Here is a 23,612-nt window from a genome sequence, read left to right as displayed (position 1 = left end):
TCACGATTGTAATCCGACTAGACAATGTTACGGGACGCACCATACTGTGGGGAGTGATTGGCAGACCTCTCTGGACCTTTCCCGATCCGCAGGACTGTTACGAACGTATACGACTGCGTTCAAACAATGATAGGATATTCCAGATAATTGAGGATAGTAATCTGACGTTTTCACTTCTCGTGTCGTAGCGGTGTGTGAACCTGGCCTTAGTCCACATGTGTGTATCAATATAAATGTGTCCGTGAATAGACCCGTGAAATGGCAACGATTCTTACGTTGAACTGATGTGCTTTTGAATGCGTCCAATACGAGCCCCAGTTAGTCTGCCAACACAGTAATAATTTCGATGACAGCGTGAGTGAGTGATTACTGTTTAACGCCGCATCAACAAACTTGTAGCTATTCGCGGCGATCTCAGTGAGGCTAAATATTTGATAAATATCCATCCTATCTCCCCGCCCACCTCGCATCAATATGCCTTCATCAAAATGTTAAATTGATGAAATGATATTCTCAAAGTTGGCTTCATGCAATAAGTCCAAAGCGCCACCAGTAGCAGATGAGCTCACGTCATGCACATGAGATTCCTTAAGGTAATATACCCATACGCGCTGATGCACAAACCGGTGCCAGTGGCGGTGAGCGTGCTTCTGAAAGCAGCAAATACCTCAACTAAAATGTTGGTGTCTGTCATGTGGAAGGATGGGAGGCTCTGATACGGGCACCCCTTGGTGTCCTGGCTTCATCAACGTAAAATCATTATTTGAAAGATGAAAACATCTTTCGACGCTTAATAAAAATAGAAATGAAATTAACAGTGTGCTCGGATTTTGGAATTTCTTTAGCCGTTAAGAGATTGAAGAACACGTATATTTCAACATTCGTATTGCTTGACTGAAGATTATGGAAGGGTCATCTCAATGCACGAAATGCGTGGTTACAATATAAGAACATATGTCTCGGAGGGCGAGATGAGTGGGCGAGATAGTCCCGTTGGGATATGGGTAGATAAGATAGACAGAGGGGGAATAGGGGTAGAAAAGACAGACCAAGAGGGGAGATGGTCAGAAAGACAGAACGAGGGACAGAATAGGTACAAAAGACAGAACGATTGGAAGTTGGGTAGAGGGATGGGAAATTGGTAGGAAAGAGAGACCGAGTGAAGATGGAAAGAAAAGAGAGGCCGAAGGAATATTGGTAATGAGGACAAGTCGAGAGAAGATGGGGAGAAAAGATAGACACAGGGAGGTGGGTACAAATGATAGACCGAGGGCAGATTGGTAGAAAAAACAGACCAAGGTGAGGTGGGAGGAAAGATAGACCAAGGTGAGGTGGGGAGAAAAGATAGACTGAGGTGAGGTGGGTGAAAAGGATAGACCAAGGTGAGGTGGGTAGGAAGGATAGACCAAGGTGAGGTGGGGAGAAGAGATGGACCAAGGTGAGGTGGGAGAAAAGATAGACCAAGGTGAGGTGGGGAGAAAAAAAGACCAAGGTGAGGAGGGTAGAAAGGATAGACCAAGGTGAGGTTGGTAGAAAGGATAGACCGAGGGAAGATGGGTGGAAATGGAAATGATAGAACCAAGGTAGATGGGTACAAAAGATAGACCGAGGGAAGATGGGTAGAAAGGATATACCGAGGGGAGGTGGGGAGAAGAGATGGACCACACAGCAAAAAAAGTGTAGGTTTCCGTCTTCCGGAAACCTTCCGGAAACCTTCCGGATACCTTCCCATTTTGGATCCGGCCCGGATACCTTCCGGAAACCTTCCGGAAACCTTCCAAAAAAAATGTCAAAATTTGGGGGGTGCATTTTGTTCACTTAAGTGTGAAACACATAAAAAAATTAACTTGAAAATACCAAGCAATTTGAAGGTTGTTGAAGGCATCTGGAAGGTTTCCGGAAGGTTTCCGGAAGGTATCCGGAAGGTATCCGGATGCAAATTTTCTTCATGACTTGCTTCTGGTAAATAATGTTAGCCTGTGCATTACAGGTACCTGTTGTAATATTCTGTGTTATTTTAATGGTAAATATCCTCCTAAAACATTTTTGGAGAAGAAAATTGTTCAATTTCATATTTTGTCCTTTTCGGATGTTAATGGTATTTAATGAACAAACATCAGTTCTTGTATAATGATATCCTTAAATTTCATGTCCAGACTTCCAGTTTGTACTGAGAAAAAGAAAAAGTCATTGACAATGTGCTCACTTGGGCCTTTGGTCCTAGTGAGATGATAATAAGACTATTTGTAACGGTACATGTACTTGTTATATCCAAAATACTAACTTCATTGACATTTGCCTCACCCTAGTTTTATGGTACTACAGTAAGCTCTTCCTCAGTTACTGTGAATTATTTTATTAAAAGGGATTGACAGTTAATTTGACACTGGAGTTGTAACCACTGCACATATATGTGTATTCAAATAATATAACAACGATGTGCTTAATACTTCACAAATATCTCCAGAAATAGGCATTTTAGTTATAATTGCAGAAATACTTTATGAATGACCCCTTCACTGTTTCCTTGATCTTACACTTCAACCCCTCATGAGTTATCACTTCTGAGTGTGAATTTGACCTTCAATATCAGTGATAAATATTTCAAAAACATTTCAAAGAGCTATCCAGCACATAAACCAAATATGCAGTCCTTTGGTAGAATTCAACATATCATTGACCAAAATATGGAAGTAATGTAACCAGTATATGTATAAGAGTTACTAAGACTTCTGTAGAAAAGGCAATTTAAGGGAAAATGTAGTATATATAGATCACACACGACCTTTTTCCAACTTCGACCCCTGCCCAAAGGAAGAGTTAGACCACAAACAAACTTTTTGTCTGGTTGTGACTTTAACCTTTGACATAACAGATCAATGTGTCATCAGACATTTTCAGAGCAAAGGAAACATGTGTTATTTATCTTGAGATGCCCAAGCAATGCATGGTTTCATAAGATAAGTGTGGCTATTAAACTGAGGCAAAATCATGAAACATCCCCATTTACACAGCTGGCAAATGAAACATAAGCAACAATCAAATTATCAATTTCTTTTATTCATATGCCTATAGTTTATCGCACATTGAACAGTGTTCACATGATGGTTCCTGATGCAGTATGCAATTTCATCCTATTCTTCAATACTCATAACAGAGTGTGATAACTGTTCGCTTGACAGTACCTACGGATTATGTTCACCAGTTCAGATGACTTACTTTCCCTCAATCCTCCTTTTCTTTCTATATTGCCATGGATGAACAGGAACCAGGATGAGGGGATACCAGTTAGACTCTATCTCTGCTGCATTGTGTTAGTAGAATTGTGAACTTTCCATTTGGTGTTTGGGTCCACATTTAAAGACAATAAGTCCCATTTATCATTCCTTTCAAGTGTTTACAAGAATTTCCTGAATGTCCTGGAAGAATTCCACTCCAGCTTGGCATTGGTTGGTCTTCTCACATTAGCCAGACCAGCCTTTGTGTGTCCCAGTACCATTTGGCATACTATTTCTCGGTCGGCCTCCATTGAAATAACAGGACCCTCATCGTCGCTGTCTGCAAATCACCTCTGATATCTGAAGGGGTGCAGCCTCTGTTTAGGACTCCCTTGTCTGGTCCTTCCAGACTGTCAACCTGGAGTACTCATCCAGGGATCTCACGCAGGACTTCAGTTTCTGCAGCATTATGTAAAAAGATTTTAGCAATCAAAAAGAATTGTTGCCACATGTACTTACAGATAGAAGGCAGCAAAATCACTTAAGTTGTCATATGTGAGTCTATATGCTAAACATTTAAGATAATCACATCTCAAATCTCAACCAGACAAACCAGTGACTAATGTTATGAACTCGGTCCAGACAAACCGATGATAACTATTATGGACAATATCCCACATCACTGTGGTATGATTACATGTGATCAATGAGCCTACTCAATCACAACCTTATCTATTAATTAGGCTTGGAATGCTGGGAATCTTTTTAAGAGATGTCATTTAGTGATTGTTTCAACTCATCAACATGGAAAAATATATATTCACAATCCTTGTCATATAGCCAAACTATTGCTGGATGCAGTGTTAAATAAATGATTTGGCTTTAACACTGCTTTGAACAGTATTCCAGATATATCACCGCATGTTAGTTTGATGTGGGAAGAAAGTCCTAAGTGATGCAGGTCTTTGATGAATCCCACGAGTATGTGTATAATGCTGACAAACCTAGCAACATAATCGGGGAGAACCAGGATTTGAACCCATGACTATAGGTTTCTGCTAAGCCCAAGAGATGCAACTCTGCACAGAAAATTGTAGTGCCTTAGATAATAGGACATCCGTGCCTACAGCGATAAGGAACAAACTGAAGACATATTTGCAAAATAACCATATGAACCAAACAGAATAATTTCAAAATATTTACCAATCACTGTTGCTCTTCTATGGTCTTTCTTTGCATTGATGCTGCACGGATGACTGTCTCTTTTATTCATCCGGACATTCTACAAACATAAGTAGCATTCACATCACAGAAATGTCCAAACTGTACATGTTGTACATTTGATTCAAATGAAAAGACCCTGGTTGTGATTCCGACTTAGAACTACCCTAATCATAATAATTCATGTCAAACATTCAGAGATGACATTTATCCCCATATTTAACAAATGTTAAAACAATATTTTGACAACAAAGTCAGGGTCATTCAACACATACATTACATAGGAAATAACTTGTTCGACAATGCAGAGAGATCCTCACCGAGGTGAATATCATTCCATGAATTATTGCCACATTTTCTTGAAATGCAGATTAATGCAATGCAGTATTTACTTTTATTTCTAGGCTATTTGTTTGGCTTTTCCATGGCACTGTTTTGACAGAGATCTAACCTTGATATGACACTTTGTTCAGAAATGATATAAATAAGAGAAGACTTTATTATTCCAGAGAAAATTTGGGTTACATAGTAAAAGCACAGAGAAACAAGTATAAGATTCATGATTTAAGTTAAATACACTCGACCCGTGAAGATTCCGGGGTAGACTAGGTCTTCAGCAACCCATGCTTGCCGTAAAAGGCCATTATGCTTGCCGTAAAAGGCCATTATGCTTGTCGTAAAAGGCGACTAAAACGATCGGGTGGTCAGACTCTCTGACTTGGTTGATGCATGTCATTGATCTAAATTCTGTGGCTCGATGCTCATGATATGAATCACTGGGTTGTCTGGTCCAGACTTGATTATTTACAGACCGCCGTCATATAGCTGAGTGCGGCGTTAAACAACAAACCAACCTAAATACACTCATACATACACACACAAACACAACATCCAAACACCAGGGTTAGAAATTGGCACTAGTCATTTTGACATTTTAAAGGTTTTGCTATATGCTATCATTTTAGGACTAGTGGACTGAAAGTGTTAGTTTCTACCGCTGCAAACACTAATCAACTAATGAATTGAGTGGTCAGACTAGGGCATGGATCTTTGCTGAAAATAACAATCACTAGATTGCCTGGTCCATGTTCAATTATTTACAGGCTGCCATCACAGAGCTGGACTATTGTGAGTGTGATGTTTCACATTACATTGAAATATACCATGATGAATACATGTAGTTTGTATTTATCACAAACAAAAATACTCACTCAATACTTGGTATCTTCCCTGAGGATGTCTGTGAACCTGCCCACAAACCCTGAACATGCTGAAACAGAAAACAACAACTTGTCTTTATCCTTTCAATGTTTCAGTGTGAATTTGTTAAAGATTGATAAGCTGTCATTATTCATTGTAATCCATATCTCACTTTCAGGTGGTTCAGGTGGCAACACATGATTGGAATTGAATGCAACGTTTTGTTTGACATGCACTTTGCCAGATTTATACCCTTGGTAACTAACCCTCATCATCAAATCCCAGCGTTATGTTGAGAATAAGGACACGACCCTTAAAAGTCCTGCACCTGTAGCTCTTATGCAATCCCAAATAGAAATACCATGTCACAACAAACACTTGATCATAATAATAACAAAGGGTTTCCGAAAACAACAAAACTAAAAGGGCCCTTGACGTTTACAGTAGTAACATGGAGATCAGGAAAATATCTAAATCAATCCATTCCATAAGATCTCTGTATAGAAATCATGGAACATTATGTCTCGAAGCCCTGCTACGTACCTGGCATCTGCAAGCTGCTCTTCCTTCCTTCGGCTGTCAATCGAGTTTTCGAAATACTTGAGGTCCTCGTTGTGGATGGCTCAGGTGTATTTCGACCGGGATTTCCGAGTTAGAGGTGATTGAGAACAATGTATCGATACACGAGGTAAGCATATCGCAATCAAGCATCACGGTGTACATCGATTACACGAGGTTTGAGTGTTTGTTTACATTTGTGTTCCAAAATGGCGCCCTCGGCCATACAGGGAATTATGGGTAGACTTGCTTGTCCCGGAATAACACGAGTTGGTCACGAATGACGAGCGGTCATTTCTGCAGCAGTTACGGAAAGAGACGAGGTTGGCCGATTACAGTTCACACAGGCCAAATTGGGAGCCGCGGGGATTTCGACAGTGTGTATTAGGAAGTATACCTATGTGGTGTATGGAATATGCGTTTGCCTACCATGCCAGGCAGTGTGACAAGGGATATCCCAGCGGATGTAATATTCCTACAGCAGAAATGTTTCACAACCTCGATTGCAGGGAGCTGAAGATGTGACATATTCAGACAGAGACCATAATACATAGACTGTTATATGGTCTCTGATTCAGGTAAGGAATATGTTAATAATATTGATCACGTATTAAAGTTATTTATCTTCTGTAAGCCACTTATTCTGTTTTATATATGTTAGTAAATGTGTGATTTAATTTTTGTAGGATAAGCAATCTACCTAACTTATGTTAATCCTTGCTAATGTATATGATGTAGAAATATGTTTGCTTATTTATATTCCTTTATCTAGATACTCTATAGTGACTCATTTTTTTAGTTCATACCGTACCGACTAAACTTACTTTTGCAGGTGTGAATAATCAAGAACAAATTAAATGACAGGAGTTTTGCAACAGTGAACATTGTGAAGTGGAAGATAAGACATTTGAAAGGTATGGATATTTTCACTTGAACTTGTTGAAGAATACTGTGATGACAACTTTATCATGTTGGGAATTTTGGCGGTGGGGTAGCCTAGTGGTTGAAGTGATGAAGACCAAGGTTCGATTCTTGTCATGGGTACAATGTGTGAAGTCTATGTCAGGTGTCCCTTGCTGTGGTATTGCTAAAAACAGCGTAAAACCATACCCACTCATTTGGGGATTCCGGGTTGGAATTGGTCCCCATCAACCTATGCTAGTTGTAAGAGAGGGTTATACTATAAAGGGAAATAGTACCTCGCCTACTATTGCCTGGTGAAAACAGCACCTTGTTATTTTTTTTACCTTGGGTCTGAATATGCCCGAATACATGAAATTAAACTTGCATGGTCACTTGTAAACACAAATAACTGAGAAATGTTCAAAAAGGTTTACATTAAAAACTAGCATCTACTTGCCGACTCTGATTTGGAGATGCAACTAAACTTATTGTGAAAATATAATATGCTTTGATTTCTTTGAAGTAAAATAAATGCAATTAAACTTGCAAACACAAATAATTGTTAAATGTTAGTCACCTAAAAATAGTTTACATTAGAAATTAGCCTCTGCTCAAATTTACTCATGATTCTGATTGGGAGGTGCAACTAAACTTATCATTGAAAGATCACATGCTTTGAAGTTTTAAGTAGCTTTACTCAGATTAGCTCAATGTCAAGCTGAACCTGAGTCTGGCGAAAATGTCAAGAAACTGGACAACAGGTATACTATATATGTCATATTTATTTTAGTAAGTAGGAAATAAATAGTAATTTTATAGAAATGTCATTTATATATATTTCGGCCAGGATTCAACATGTCTCTCCAGATAACAGACAACAATTAGTAGCCTTTTTTGCCAAAACAAGGTGCTGTTTTCGTTGGAGAAATCAGTGACATTTTGCTGAGGTGCCGTTTTAGCCTCACCCATAAGAGATAACCTAATAGATCAGGTGATCAGGCTCAGTGACCTGGTTCATGGCATCTGACTGTGACCATCTAACAGTGTGGATTGATGTTCACAATATCAATCACTGGATTGTCTAGAATTTTGGGCCTACCTTTAGAATACAGTACCTAACTTTTCAAACAGGTCACAGTATCCTGTGATGTAATTCGTAGTATTCTGTTGCCTGGCACACTGGCAAAACAATGCATTGTGATGTCAGGGGTCATTGAATGTGCATATATATGCTCTTTTCAGTGGTCTATCGTCTCCACACACTATGTTGTTGCATGAGTTTAAATTATTTGTTTACTAAATATTGTTTTAAACATTTATATGTGAACTGGATGGGTAAACAAGCAAAAACTTATTTGAATACCGCTCCAGAATTAGAATACAATATGATATGACAAAAGTACAGTCACGGAATACAATTATATACATGTTCTTATTATAGAAACTACGTTGTCGGCGCTGTCAGGTCGCATTTTTAGTAGTATTAGTGTACTGCAATATACGGCAAGATGCTATGTACAATCACAAAACCTATTGGATAGCTGAATGTAGTCTTCTACTGATTTAAGAATTTGTAAGTTTATTTTTGACGACCTTTCAGGATTACCTAATAGAATTGAATTTAGATCATATCCCTTAACATAATAGTACATATTCTGTCTTAAATCATTGTAATTTGGACACATGAGAAAGAAGTGAAGTGCATCTTCAGTGTGATGGCCACAGCTACATGCAGGATTATCTTATAAATATTGCCTGCGGATGCACATTTTATAACAAGTGCTTGTTTATTTTCTATATACTTTTATTTCATTTTTTACTTATTACAGTGGTTAAAATGATTATAAATATAAATTGAAACTAATAATGTGCAATAAGCGGGTTATATCTGAAACGACACCTTAGCAAAACAGCACTGACTGGCGAAATACTCGCCGAAAGCGAAAACGGCGATTATTACTTGACGAAAATGACACCTTATTTTTTTTTTTACCTTGGTAAAATAAATGAAATTAAACTAGGATTGATAACTTGCAAAGACCAATAATTGTGAAATGTTAAAACAAGTTTACAATAGAAATTAGCCTCTACTCCAACTTATCCTATACCCGACTCAATTTATTGTGATAACATGCTTTGAAGTAAAATATATGGAATTAAACACACATCGTCTCATACAAACACAAATGCATGTAGTTGTTAAACGTTGAAACAAGTTTACCTTCGAAATTAGTCCCTTACTCCAATTTACTCACCGACTCTGATTGGCAGATACAGTCACTTGTTGTGAATGTATTTTTCACTTTAAAGTTTAAAGTACTCAATGTCAAGCTGAAACTGTATTTAAGAATCCTAACATGGTGCAATTTTTCACAATGGCCTTTCGATGTGTCATTTGAACATGTTGAAAGGTTTTACAAGGGATATTTGTAACCCAATACTTTCCGTAACGGGCGACAATGCTCGTCTAAAGAGTTGACTAACGCCATCAGGTGGCGATCAGGCTCGGTGACTTGGTTGATGCATGTCATTGATCCCAATTGTGTGGGTCGATGCTCATGATGTCAATCACTGGACTGTCTGGTCCAGACTCGATTATTTACATATAGCCGGAATATTGCTTGAGTGCGGCATAAAACAGCAAACCAAATCATAAGTGTGGGATGAATGATTTGAAATTAGCAAGTTTAATGTGACCTTCAATCACTACAACCTGATCTGAGTCTTGAAAAGATATGACTTTGATTCAGTGAAAATTTGCATCATGATAGTTTCAACTGTAGATACAGTTAATCTGTTTTTTGTACAGTTTCTGTTTATTCAATATATATTTGGTTCAAATAAGCTTTGCCTCTTCACCAACCCTATTCCTCTTTTGGAATAAATAGTGTCTAATAATTCAAACACCATCACCATCATCCTAGTGAACACAACAAAGAAATGCACATCAAAAACGTCATTATTATTATTTCTGATTTTTGATAAATTAGAAAAAAACTGTTATCCAGCAAGATACATTTCCTTGGTCTGACTGACTGATATAAAAGATTTAACGTGCGCTTTCCGACTACAGCGTATTTCGCACACGGGCCTGGCCGGACCATTTAGTGTATTCCGAGAAGGGTGAAAGTGGTGTGTGCAACCCAAGAGGGGGCTTTTAGGGGTTGCTTATATTGATTTTTTGAAATTTTGAAATTTGGAATAAATGCCGAGGTGGGTGGAGGAGGGAACTAAGGGAGCCGGGTGAGGTGGGTGTTTGTATGTTTATTGGATTTTGGATTGGTAGATTAATTAATTTTTAGATGCGCTTAATTAGGTCTGTTTTGATTAGGAATACGCCTAGGGCCTTGAAATTTTCTAGTTTATTTTGAGGGTTTAGTATTTCATCTAGAGTAGGAACCTTATTTAGATTGAGGGCGGTTTGTAGTGTGGTTCTGTGTGTTTGATAGTGGGTGCAGTGAATGAGTACGTGTTCTGTGGTTTCGGGTTGTTTGCAGTGGGGGCAGTTGCCTGTGGTGTGTCTTTTAAGTTGTTTTAGGTGGTTATTTAGGTTGGTGTGTCCTGTTTGGAGTTTTGTAATTAATCTGTCAATTTGTTTAGAGGGGTGTAGGATTTTAGGTTTGGTTAGTGGTTTTCTGAGCACTTTTTTTATTTGGCTATTTGAGTTTTGATATTGATTATGCCATTTTTTGGTTATTTTTTGTTTGTTTACACTTTTAATTTCTGATTTTGAGATGGGTAGGTTTAGGCTTATTTCTGGTATTTTGAGAGATAATTTAGCTGCTTTATCGGCGCTTTCATTGCCGTAAATTCCTACGTGGGCGGGGATCCACAAGAAGGTTATTTGTTTGCCTGCTTTTGTTAGGTCGTTGGAGCTTTTAAGTATTTGGTTTATTAATTTAGGTCGTTTTTTGGTATTTTTGTTTTGGAGGGCTTGTAGTCCACTAAGGGAGTCAGTGAGAATTAGGATTTTTTTGTTGTTTTTAGATTGTTGGTTATGCAGGGCTGAGGCCATGCCCATAAGTTCGGCCGTGAATATAGATTGGTTGTTAGGGAGTCGGTAAGATTGTGTGGATATAACTGGTTGTGTGGTATGGACTCCGAAGCCTGTGTGGTTGGAGATCGGGTCTGAAGATCCGTCAGTGTATATGTGACACCAATTTGGCCAATTTTCGTGTATGTATGCAAGTGTGGTGGTTTTAGCTATGTTTGGGTCGGTTTGTTTATTTATTTGGTTAGCTAGCGTTGTGTCTATTTGGGGTATTTTGAGTTTAGGGGTGAAGATATTTGATTTTTTGCAGTTTTGTTTAAGATTTTGAGTTTGGTGTTCATTGAGGTAGTTAGTTATTCTTTGGGATATTGGTGTGAGTAAGGGGTTTTTGCGAGCTAGAGCTTGGTTTCTTGGGCTAATGTTTTGGTTAATTAGGTTTTGGATGAGAGGGTTTGTTTGGGACGCGGCCCAGAAATTAAGGCTTAGATGTTCCCTGCGTAGATTTAGTGGCATTTCTCCTGTAAGGGCCTGAAGTGAGGTGTAGGAGGTGCCATGTTGGGTGCGTGTAATTAGTTTGAGAGCCTGATATTGTATTGAGTCAAGTTTTTTAGAAAGAGAGTTGTTTAGGGTATTGTATATGGCACAGCCGTAGTCTAGTTTTGATCTAATTAGTGTTGTATATAGTGAGAGGAGGGTATCTTTGGAGGCTCCCCAGTTAGAGCCGGTGAGACATCTTAATGTGTTAAGGTCTTTGCTGCATCTAGTTTTTAGGTTTTGGACGTGAGCCTCCCAGGTGAGGTGTTGATCGAAAATAAGTCCTAAGAATTTTGTTTGTTTTTGGAATTTGATTGTTTGGTTGTTTAGCTGGAGGATTGGGTAGGCAGGTTTCATGTTTTTATGTTTGAATACTATTCCTGTTGTTTTATCTGAGTTAAGGGAGAAGCCCCATTTGTCTGCCCATTGTTGTATTTTATTTAGAGATTTTTGGATTAAGTTTTCTGCCATTTTAATGCTTTTAGTGCGGATCCATAGGGCTCCGTCATCCGCGAATTTTGAAGTGTTTAGTTTAGGGGATAAGCCCTCGAATAGATCATTTATCATTATATTGAAGAGGGTTGGGCTGAGGATGCTGCCCTGGGGAGTGCCATTTTCTAGGGGACACTGGTCCGATAGTGTATGGTCTATACCCACGGTAATTTTGCGATTGTTTAGGAAATCTTGGATGAAGTTTATTATTTGACCTTTTAGTCCTATTTTTTTTAGTTTTTGTATTAGCCCGTGGTGCCATACCATATCGAAAGCTTTAGAGAAGTCGAGGAATATGCCTATGGTGTATTGCTTGTTTAGCTGTCCTGTTTTTATATCCTGTTCTAGTCGGGCAAGGTTATCGAGAGTTGATCGGCCAGGAGTGAAGCCGCTTTGGTCAGGGTTTATGATGTTGTTTTGGTCTAGGTAGTGCTGTAGCCTATTTTTAGTCATAAGTTCCATTATTTTGCAGAGATTTGAGGTTAAGGAGATGGGCCTATAGGAGTTTGCCTGATCTGCTGGTTTATTTGGTTTAGGTATTGGGATTACTAGAGCTTCCTTCCATGAGGATGGGACCTGTCCGTTTAGGTAGACTAGGTTGTATAGTTTAAGTAAAGTTTGGAGTAGTTTGGTAGGTAAGTGTTTGATTATTTGGTAAGAGGTGAGGTCTAGGCCAGGGGCTGTTCCTTTTTTTCTATTGTTTAGTACGTGATTTAGTTCTTCTATGGTGTAAGGTTGATTTATTTCTAGGTTGTCTTGTCTGTTTTCTTTGGAGAATTTGGTTTCTTTATTTAGTTTATCTTGGAATTTCTTACTGAAGTTACTGTTGCTGCTAACTTTAGAGAAGTGTTTGGCTAGGTTGTTGGCCTTTTGGGTGGGGTTAGTTGAGTTGTTTATATTGGGGCTTTTTTTGTGCCGTTTGATGCCTCGTATGGCGTGAATTTTGCGCCACACCTTCCTAGCATCGGTGTGGTGATTTAGCTCCTCACAGAATTTTTTCCAGTTTTTGGTTTTAGCAGTTTTAACTAGGTTTTGCACTTGGTGGTTAAGTTCATGAGCTGTTTTGAGATGAGAGGGGTCTCGTTTAGCTCTGTTGAAAGCTGATTTGCGTTTTAGTCTAGTTAGCTCTATTTCCTCATTCCACCAAGGGACAGTGGGTTTTCCTGGGTTGGATGATTTGAAGGGGATTGCGGATTTGGCTGCGTTGATTATGAAGTTAGTTAGGTTTTGACAGAATGTTTCGGGGTCTGTTGTTTCTAAATCGTTTAGATTAGCTTCGTTGCATAATTCTTGGAATTGGTCCCAGTTGGCGTTTTTGTACTGAAATTTAGGTTCCTGTTTAGGGATTTGATTTGGTATTTTTATATTTCCTAGGGTTATATTTATGGGAAAGTGGTCGCTGCCTAGAGGTACTGGGTGGACGTCCCACATCAGACTTTGTGCTAAGTCTGGCGTACATATTGTTAAGTCGATAGCCGACATGGTGTGGTGGGTTTTGTCGTACCTAGTTGGTTGGTTATTGTTTAATAGTATTAGGTCATTTTTTTCGATCCACTCTGATATTAGTTGTCCATGGTTGTCTAGTTTATCTGCAATGCCCCAGGTAGGATGATGGGCATTGAAGTCTCCTAGGAAGATGGTTGATTTATTTCCTAATTGGTAAAGGACATCTAGGTCTGTATCTTTAATTTGTTTTAGTGTTGAGTGATAGATGTTTATGATTTTTATTTTTTGGTTATTGATGGTGACTTGGATTCCATTAGCTTCTAGATTAGGAGTGTTTACTTTAACTTCCTCGTAGTTAATATCCTCTCTAACGTAGATGATTAGACCTCCTCCTGTTCTGCCTGGCATGGTTTTGGACCTGTCGGTTCTCACTGCGTTATAATTTGGTAGGTTGAATTTAGTTTTATGTGAGAATTTGGTTTCTTGAATACAAGCTACATGGGGACCTTTATCTATTTTGAATTTAGCTTTGAGTTCAGAACCATGGCCGGCGAGGCCATTGGCATTCCATTGAAAAATGTTTAGGCCTTCCATTGGGAAACTGGGTGGATTTATGTTTGGTTTAGGCTTGGTTTAGGTATTTACTTTAGTAGGTTATTAAGGTTGCTGCTGAAACGTTCGAAAGAGGTGGTGACGAGTTTTAGTTTATGTGCTACACCAAAGAAGGCTTTGGAGCTGGCTTCTGGATTAGACTGCTTTAACACGTAAGCTAGTAGGAGGACCAAGTTGTTTAGATTTTTGCTTGCTATGTTTTGGGTGAGTTTTTTTCTATAGCTTTTGGTTTTTGGGGCTGACAAGGTAAGCTCGTTTATTTCCTCTGAGGATGTGTACTCGTCCTCTTCGGTTAAGTTGTCTTTAGTTTGGTCAATCTGTTCGGTGGTGGGTTGCATGCTGGGTTTGGGTGCGAGAGTCTGAGTGGTTTCTGTAGTTTCCCTGTTGACTGGGTGTTCGGGGGTTGCCTGTAGGTTTGGGAGTGTTGTTGCCCTTGTGGCTGTGATGGCTTGTGTTGGTGCTGGTTGTGTGGTGGTCGTTGTGCGTTGGGTTTTGCTTGCGGGTGTAGATGTGGTAATTGTAGGGTGAGAGGCGGGGAGGGTGAGAGTGTGAGTTTGTGGGATGTGTGGGGTGTTTGTTTCATTTGCGGTGTATGCGTCTCGCTGATTTGGGTCCCATACGGAGACTGGGTATACTGTTTTGCGTGCGTGAGTGTTGTTGTTTGAGGGTGGTGTTGGTAGTAGTGGTTTGTATGCTTGCGGTGTGGGTTTTTTGGTTTGGATTTTGGCCGTGTTTATGTCTATATGTCTGTTGGCCTGTTGGGTGAGTGATAGTCTGTGGGGGCATTGGTTCGAGAGTGATGAGTGTTTTATGGATTTGCAGTGGATGCACCAGGGTGTGCATATGCCTGGGCAGTCCGTTTGAGCACAGTTTTTGCATTTAGTTTTTTTGAAAGTACATTGGTTAGCGGTGTGATTATATTGTAGGCAATTAGAACATTGCTTTACTTGCTTGATGTATGGTTTGACCTCTAAGTTATGGTTAGCGCCGAAAGTGATATGTTTGGGGGCTTCAGGGTGTTTAGCTGTTTTTTTGAAGTTTATTATTACAATAGGTGTGGGGGTGGTTTTCCCGTTTCTGTTTGATTTAATCCTGCGGAGGCTAGTTATTTGTGGTTGGGTTTGGATAGTGTTAGCTTCTTTGGCGTATATGTCGAGGTCCTCGTCGGTTTCCCTTGGGTGCACTCGAATAACTCCCCTAGTGTATATTTGCCAGTTAGGTTTAGAGCTATTTACGGTGAATTGGAATATCTGTTTAATTTTAGTTGCTGCTATGTAGGATTCTTGATTTGGGAAGATTATCTGATATCCTTTGAAACTACGTTTGATGTTTAGGTAATTGATTTTTTGTTGCCTTAGCCACATGCCTATTTTATTTATGGTCAGTGTTGGAGCTAGTTGTACTGAGGGGGTGGCCGAAAAAAAGTAGAGGGCCCATGTGGTGATGAGGGCTGCGGGTGAGAGGGTGTGTGAGGTAGGTGATGCCGATGCGTCTAGTTTGCGTTTTTTTGATACGCATGCTTGGGGAGGTGGGGTGCTGGGTTGGGTTTCCATGTAGGAGGCTTGAGGGTCTTCATCGCCGTAGCCTGCGGGAATGAGTGAGGGTGTTGCCCTGTCGGAGGTGTTGTGCGCCTCCGCAGGTGTAGGGGATGTAATGCCAGATATTTCGCATATCTCGATTTGTCTTTGGTCTGTCATGCTGGGATTGGGTGTATAGGATGTGTGTGTGAGTTTTGGTGTTTGAGGTGAGGGGTTGTGGATGGAGTGTTTTGGAAGGGGTGAGTAGTGTTTGCGGTGTTTTGGTTGTTTTGGGTTTGTGAGTTGTATAAAGCTTTAAGAGATTAATTGGAGGGCTTGTGTTTTAATTTGAAGTGTTTGAGTTTGTTTAGGTGGGCTTTGTGAGTGTAGTTTTAGGTTTGGGCTTGGGTGTGAGCGTTGATTAGGAGGTGTAGGTTGTTGTGAATGGATTGGTGAGTGGTTATATAATTACCTTTGAAGTTCTCCCTGGGCTTGCTATCAGCGGTGCTGTGCGTGGGCTTGAGGAGGCTCTGGAGGCTTGGAGAGGTGTTGCTTGCTTGGAGTACAAACTGCAACCTTGGTCCCAAGAAGCATGTTACATAGTAAACTGACTCGATAAGTTGAATAGCAGTTGTAAAGGCACAACTGACTAAGCCGTCACTACTCAATTAAGTAATTAACAGACAATTGCAAGTACTAATACCCACCCGACACTAATTGCCCTGTTAATCCCTAGTCCACAATGAGTTGACATTGAGTTCATTTTGCTAATTAGCTGTTTTTAGAGTAGCAAGGTAATAAACATCAAAGGTGGGGCAGGCTTTGATCATGTGTTCTGTAGAAGAGATGATGTCACTTGTTTTATGTTTATTTAGGATTAGCTACATCCCTTGATGCTACCAAGGCAGCCCTTGAGATTATCAGACAGTTTGGCTAGACACAAACTGATGTCTCCCTTGTAGCACACTATGTGTCAGACACAGACTTTGACCACTCTGTGCAGATGCATATCAATGCATAAAGAACATTGGGTAGATGATTCAACAATGCCACACAAGTCAAAGTTGGGTTTCACTGTATTTAGAAACAGACGATGGATCCAAAACTTTATAACAGTAATTATGATTAATTTAAACTTTGCCAGGCCAATATTTTGGCAGATTTGCATGTTATTGTTAATCTTCATATAGTTAATTTTCAAAAAAGATAGGATGAATGATGATAAAATATGATAATGAGTCATGAATATTTGAATTCAGATCAGAACAAACAGGGAGGGTCACCCCAAAATGTGAGAGTCTCTAGGGGAGACTTTTGACAAAATGGACAATAAAATATAAAGTGCTTTGCATTTTCTTGCAGTGAGGGTTGTGTCAAAAATGAATGAGAACATACCGGTAATACATGACCGGCCCCTTTAATGTAATATACATAGTTTTTAGTTGATGGTTCCGGTTGTACTTTTCAGTTGAATTTCTTATCACTGTCTATGATGGACTACCAATTAACGGTAGATATTTAATATCCATAATAACTTAGATAAATGCTTCTACAGTCTCATCCTAATTTGTCAAAATTTGAATTTCAATATAGCTTCCATTAATGAATTAATGAATTTGGTGAGAATATCTATTGTCTGAATTCCTAATATACTTTCTTTTGTATTTGGTGTGCAAGGGTAGCCTAGTGAGTGAAACAGTCTCTGAAACTCAGGTTCAATTCACCACATGGGTACAATGTGTGAAGCCCATAGCTGGAATATTGCTAACAAGCTGCATGAAACTATACCAACTCACTCGCTCATTATGTTGTATTTTGAGATCACTTACATGACATGTGTTTTGATAATGATGAATAGTTGCATTTATGTATTTATGTATAAGAACCTATGTAACTTAGTTTTGCATAGTCTTGTTTACCCTTCCTTACATTTTGATGTAATGCAAACACTCAAGCAAAATTCAGGTGAACCTTGTGGTACTGTTTTCGAAGACCGCATACATTTTTGTATTTTCTGAACACTTTTCTGTTTGCAATGGCTTATTTACATGTTCAAAGATTGGTTAAATATCAGTTGCAAGATAAATTGTCAATACCTCACTGTTTGAGAAAACAACTTTAAACATTTGTAAATATGTGTGTGTTTCATAACTTTTGACTAACAAGTTTCTAAAGATGTTATGAAATGTTTCAGGTACCTGGATTTCACAATCTGACACCAGCTACATTTAAGAAGATCTTGCTCACACAATTCAGACAAGGGACTCGCCGGAAGATGAACAGTACTCCTGATAACAAACAACAGATTCACCTCAGAAAGTGATGATTCTGAATGAATAATGCCACTAATGTGACTGTAGGTGGTTTTATTATGACACTAATGAAGTCTGAATGAATTTATGCCAAAGCACTGTGACTATGTCCAGGTTGTGTACACCGATGCTGACCATACAAATCTGAATGACTTTTGTGGTTTACTGCAGAAACATAATTGACTTTAGATATTCTTCTTCAATAAAATTCTTCTGAGATTTGACTAATTTGTTTATTTAGAAAATGGCATTGAAGCGTCTGTTCTGTAAGGCCTTGCAAACACCACTGGTTACTTTATGCTAGTTCCTCTTCTTGATTGAGCAAATTTCAATTTGTGATATGTACCAATGAAATGCCATATAATCAATAAATAAGATTTTTTTCCAAAAACATGATTTGTTTTGCTTCATTAGCATAAAGATATATAATACTGATCAGCCATAACATAGGTGCTGAACAAATATGAAATGTACTAATGCCCTGAATGTTTTCCTACTATAAATACTTAACAAAAGTTGTAGTTCCACCATAGTAGACAAATGACATTGATATTTTTTCTGTACTTTATTTAGGTGTTTTCTATGGATGCCATTAGTCTTATGCACCAATTTGGGACAATTGTATTCTGTTTTATATTCCCATGAAACTACACTGTCCCGATATAACAAGTACTGATACCGTTCCAAACTAATCTGTTAATCTCACCAGGGCCAAATGCCAAAGCACATAGCCAATGACTTTCCATTTTTTTCTGAGTGAGAATGCTGTTTTGCCACTTTTAGCAATATTGCAACAATATCATGGTGGCGGACACCAGCAATAAGCTTCACACATTGGACCCATGTCGCAAAACAACTTGTGAACAATGCATGCCCACATATCTCAGTTTGAGGAGGCTATTTACCATTAAAATAACACAGAATATTACAACAGGTACCTGTAACTTTTTCTTTTTCTCGGTACAAACTGGAAGTCTGGACATGAAATTTAAGGATATCATTATACAAGAACTGATGTTTGTTCATTAAATACCATTAACATCCGAAAAGGACAAAATATGAAATTGAACAATTTTCTTCTCCAAAAATGTTTTAGGAGGATATTTACCATTAAAATAACACAGAATATTACAACAGGTATCTGTAATGCACAGGCTAACATTATTTACCAGAAGCAAGTCATGAAGAAAATTTGCATCCGGATACCTTCCGGAAACCTTCCGGAAACCTTCCAGATGCCTTCAACAACCTTCAAATTGCTTGGTATTTTCAAGTTAATTTTTTTATGTGTTTCACACTTAAGTGAACAAAATGCACCCCCCAAATTTTGACATTTTTTTTGGAAGGTTTCCGGAAGGTATCCGGGCCGGATCCAAAATGGGAAGGTATCCGGAAGGTTTCCGGAAGGTTTCCGGAAGACGGAAACCTACACTTTTTTTGCTGTGCCAAGGTGAGGTGGTGAGAAAAGATAGACCGAGGTGAGGTGGGGAGAAAATATAGACCGAGGGGGGTGGGGAGAAAATATAGACCGAGGGGGGTGGGGAGAAAAGATAGACCAAGGTGAGGTGGGGAGAAAGGATAGACCAAGGTGATGTGGGTAGGAAGGATAGACCAAGGTGAGGTGGGGAGAAGAGATGGACCAAGGTGAGGTGGGAGAAAAGATAGACCAAGGTGAGGTGGGGAGAAAAAAAGACCAAGGTGAGGTGGGTAGAAAGGATAGACCAAGGTGAGGTGGGGAGAAAGGATAGACCGAGGTGAGGTGGGTAGAAAGGATAGACCAAGGTGTGGGTAGAAAGGATAGACCGAGGGAAGATGGGTGGAAATGATAGAACCAAGGTAGATGGGTACAAAAGATAGACAGAGGGAAGATGGGTAGAAAGGAAAGACCGAGGGGAGGTGGGGAGAAGAGATGGACCAAGGTGAGGATGGTGAGAAAAGATAGACCGAGGTGAGGTGGGGAGAAAATATAGACCGAGGGGGGTGGGGAGAAACGATAGACCAAGGTGAGGTGGGGAGAAAAGATAGACCCAGGTTAGGTGGGTAGAAAGGATAGACCAAGTTGTGGTGGGTAGAAAAGATAGACCGAGGGAAGATGGGTAGAAATGATAGAACCATGGTAGGTGGGTACAAAAGATAGACCGAGGGGAGGTGGGTTCAAAAGATAGACCGAGGGAAGATGGGTAGAAAAGATAGACCGAGGTGAGGTGGTGAAAAAAGAAACAGGATTGTTTTGTTGTTTGACGCCACACTCAGCAATATTCCAGCTATATGATGGTGGTCTGTAAATTATCGAGTCTAGACAATCCAGTGATTGATATCATGAACATCGATCCACGCAATTGGGATCGATGTATGAAACAGGAAACCCTTATGTGACAAAAACGGAAAATATCAAGATCGGTTTAGTATTGTAAACGCAATTCTTCAAACATAACGTTCTTATGGCGATTTTGTTTATCAAACATGTGTGATTTATCATCCCCAATCGTTATAAACTTTTACTTCTTTGAAAACTAAGGTATAAATTTCATTTTTGACGTGGCAACAAAGATTGTGAAATAATGAAAAATATGTCCCACCAATATTGATAGATAGCTTTTATACTTTCGGACATTATCGGACGTGGTAGAATGCGTCTGTCATAGTTCGAATAGAGATCATACAGATGAGTGTGTGAGTATGGTTTTACGCCGCTTTTAGCAATATTCCAGCAATATCACGGCGGGTACAACACAAATGGGCTTCACACATTGTACCCATGTCGGGAATCGAACCAAGGTCTTCGGCGTGACGAGCGAACGCTTTAACCACTAGGCTAGCCTCATACAGATGAACCACAATTTAAAGGGTCAGGGGTAATAAGGTCACTTTACGAGTTTATGTAGTATGGTAGAGTTTTAAATGTGAGGAAGACTTTTAGTTTCGAAACCTTTGATGTCTAGTTCCACGTCAGCTCTCAGTCATCCCATGTTTACGTTTTCACGCTTGCGTCCCCTATGGTATCGGCGGTATGAATGGATTTCCAATCACAATCTGGTTTTACACTAACTCGACTTGATTCAATCCAGTCTGGGATCGGGATACGAAGTTGATAAAATGTGCGAGTACCCTGACACGGTATATCCAGTTTGATATACATGGTATATCCAGTTGATATACACGGTATATCCGGTTAGATATACACGGTATATCCGACAGGGCAAATGAATCACCAAACCCTTTGACTCTGGATTATTTATTAATACACACACTGCAACAACATTGGCGTTTGTCAGTCTGGGTTTTTACAAATACAAACATTACTCAATACACATTGTTTGGACTTAATTTTTTTTTCTTTTGTGGTAGGTTGAAATAAATATAAAATAGATATGTGTATCTAAATATGCTTCTGTATTTGGAGTGATGTTGGGTCGGACGGTTTATTTGAGAAAAAATGCGACAAAAAACACGGCCAGCATTGACAGAATCCACATTGATATTTGATCCACTAGTTTCACTGGTTCCCGTGACAATCACATTACACAACACGATCTGACAGCAGTCTTGAACGTTAAATGAGTGATTGAGTTGGGTTTAACGACGCTGATAATATTATTCAATTATATCAGGTCTTGTCATCTTAATATGGGAAGAACGCAGGATGCAGGTTCGGAAATGTTTACCATTTTGGTGAAACCCCTGAGCACGGGTTTGGTGCTGTCAAACCTAGAAACATAATAATGGCGAACAGGGATTCGAACCCACGATCATTTGTTTCTGATGTGCTCCAGGGACGTAACTCTGACAAGCGAATTGCGGCACCTGAGACAATTGAGCCACCCGAGGCCCACGAACGTTATATACCTAATTTCTTTTATTCATAAAAGTCTTTAAGTTAAAAATGTTTTCAATGGATTCATGCACACTGCATGACGACTACATTGCAGTCCGAGGTATTGTGTGGCTAATGGAAGCCGAGTGGGCCGAAAGGCAGTTTACTTTGCCTCTGTACCCAGCTCGTGTTATTCCCATAACAGTATATTACATCGGGCAGCAATGGGTACGTAACATTGCATGAATACCAGAACCTTCAAACGCCAACTCCCACAGAGTATAGGAAATAAAAGCGGCACAACCTTTCCATATTCATAAAGAAATATCTGCTATTGTGTTCGTTCAACATTTGTTTTTTGTTAAATGCTGCCAAGTTAATGATGTATCTCAGGGACGAAATGTCCACCAGCAGACAAATCGACTTGGTTCATGTAAATAAAAGCGACAAAAAAACCCTTTCCATATTCATAAGAAGGTTAGTGATATGACTCGGGGACAAAAATATAACGACGACCGTGTTTAAAGACACAATATTCCGTGCACAACAAAAAGTAGGTATGAATTTTAAAATATTGAGAGTGGAGGTACACCTCGCCTCAATGAACACTACCATCCCAACTGTCCCGATGAACGTCAGTATGTCGCGTGATCACGCTATCAGTCGAGAGAAGAGATACAGGACTACTTTTTGGGGAATTCCTCAAAGTTTAAAAATAAAGTCAAAAGGGCTTTGAATACAGACATATCATGTATTATCGGGTCACCGAAAGAAAGCGTCCATTCGAAATTACAGAGAATGCCCAACTCGCTAAGTGAATTCACAAAAGCCCCATACTGTCTATATTGCATCGGGAAATCTCCGTCATCAGCAGCTCATCTATCCTTAGTTTGTCTCATAACGTTCATATAACATTCATATTAATCTATGTTCAGTATAAGTCGGGTCTGAAGTTGTTTTTAGTTCAAACTGTATTGGGGACAACTTTTATTTCAAGTGAATAACATTACCGTAGCCGCCATTGTATGACTTTTGTAAAACCAAGGGACGTAACTCCCAATGGAATGTTTGGGACGGATGACGTCACGACAAAAGCATCTTCCTTCTTTAATATAGTTCGCTTTCAATATATACACATGCACAAAAGTTAAGTGCCACCCACCATATTGATGAGCTGTTACTTTTGGCACTTAATGATGACTATTATAACGAGATGTACGATTGTTATAAGCCGTATATGTAAACCTCATGTGATGCAAAAGTTGTCCCAAAGCAAGTTTATCTTGTGTTCCAAAAGAATATGAGCAGAATGTAATTTTACCGAAGACCAGAAATTGAAGGATTAGAAAACATTGAACAACCTTTTCTGTCATGTAACTGTCATGATATCAGCAGACCATATCAGGTGTAACATACACACCCTAGGGAGTGCAGAGTCTATTGCAAGACAGAAACGTCAGTAACGTGTGTATGATCCACGGACATTGCGGCTTCAAGTCCAGCGAGATTTTGAACTGGGGGATCACGATGTCTGTTTTTCCGGCCAAGAATGTCCCAGAGATGCTCAATCGGATTATGATCTGGACTACAGGCCGGCCAAGGAAGAGTGGCAATAGCTTCTTGACGCAAATAAGCCAAAACTGCCTGAGATCTGTGTGGTCTAGCATTGTTGTCCATGTAAACGGGTCTTGTCTGAAGAGGATGGTTGTCAAAATGAGTGACTACCATTGGTATTGTTGGCCATTCAGGTTTCCACGAATTGTCACCAGCGCAAGTTTACAGACCACCCCCCCA

The 23,612-nt window shown here is 39.5% G+C and overlaps 2 long non-coding RNA genes across 2 annotated transcripts; one reads left to right on the top strand and one right to left on the bottom strand.

The window, feature by feature from the left end:
• Positions 1-3,087: 3,087 nt before the first annotated feature.
• On the bottom strand, positions 3,088-6,393 carry LOC139458951 (uncharacterized). Its single transcript, XR_011652676.1, has 4 exons — positions 6,183-6,393; positions 5,651-5,709; positions 4,429-4,500; positions 3,088-3,677 (listed from the first exon to the last, which is right to left on the bottom strand). It is a non-coding gene; the product is annotated as an uncharacterized lncRNA (long non-coding RNA).
• Positions 6,394-6,651: 258 nt separating this feature from the next.
• LOC139458950 (uncharacterized) lies at positions 6,652-18,292 on the top strand. The gene is made up of 3 exons (XR_011652675.1): positions 6,652-6,775; positions 7,030-7,111; positions 17,887-18,292. It is a non-coding gene; the product is annotated as an uncharacterized lncRNA (long non-coding RNA).
• Positions 18,293-23,612: the final 5,320 nt, after the last annotated feature.

This window comes from Haliotis cracherodii, unplaced genomic scaffold (assembly GCF_022045235.1).
Source record: "Haliotis cracherodii isolate W230 unplaced genomic scaffold, xgHalCrac1.p SCAF_13, whole genome shotgun sequence".
Taxonomy (NCBI): domain Eukaryota; kingdom Metazoa; phylum Mollusca; class Gastropoda; order Lepetellida; family Haliotidae; genus Haliotis; species Haliotis cracherodii.
The sequence above is the reverse complement of the archived record's forward strand: the minus strand, read 5'-3'. Positions and strand labels throughout refer to the sequence as shown.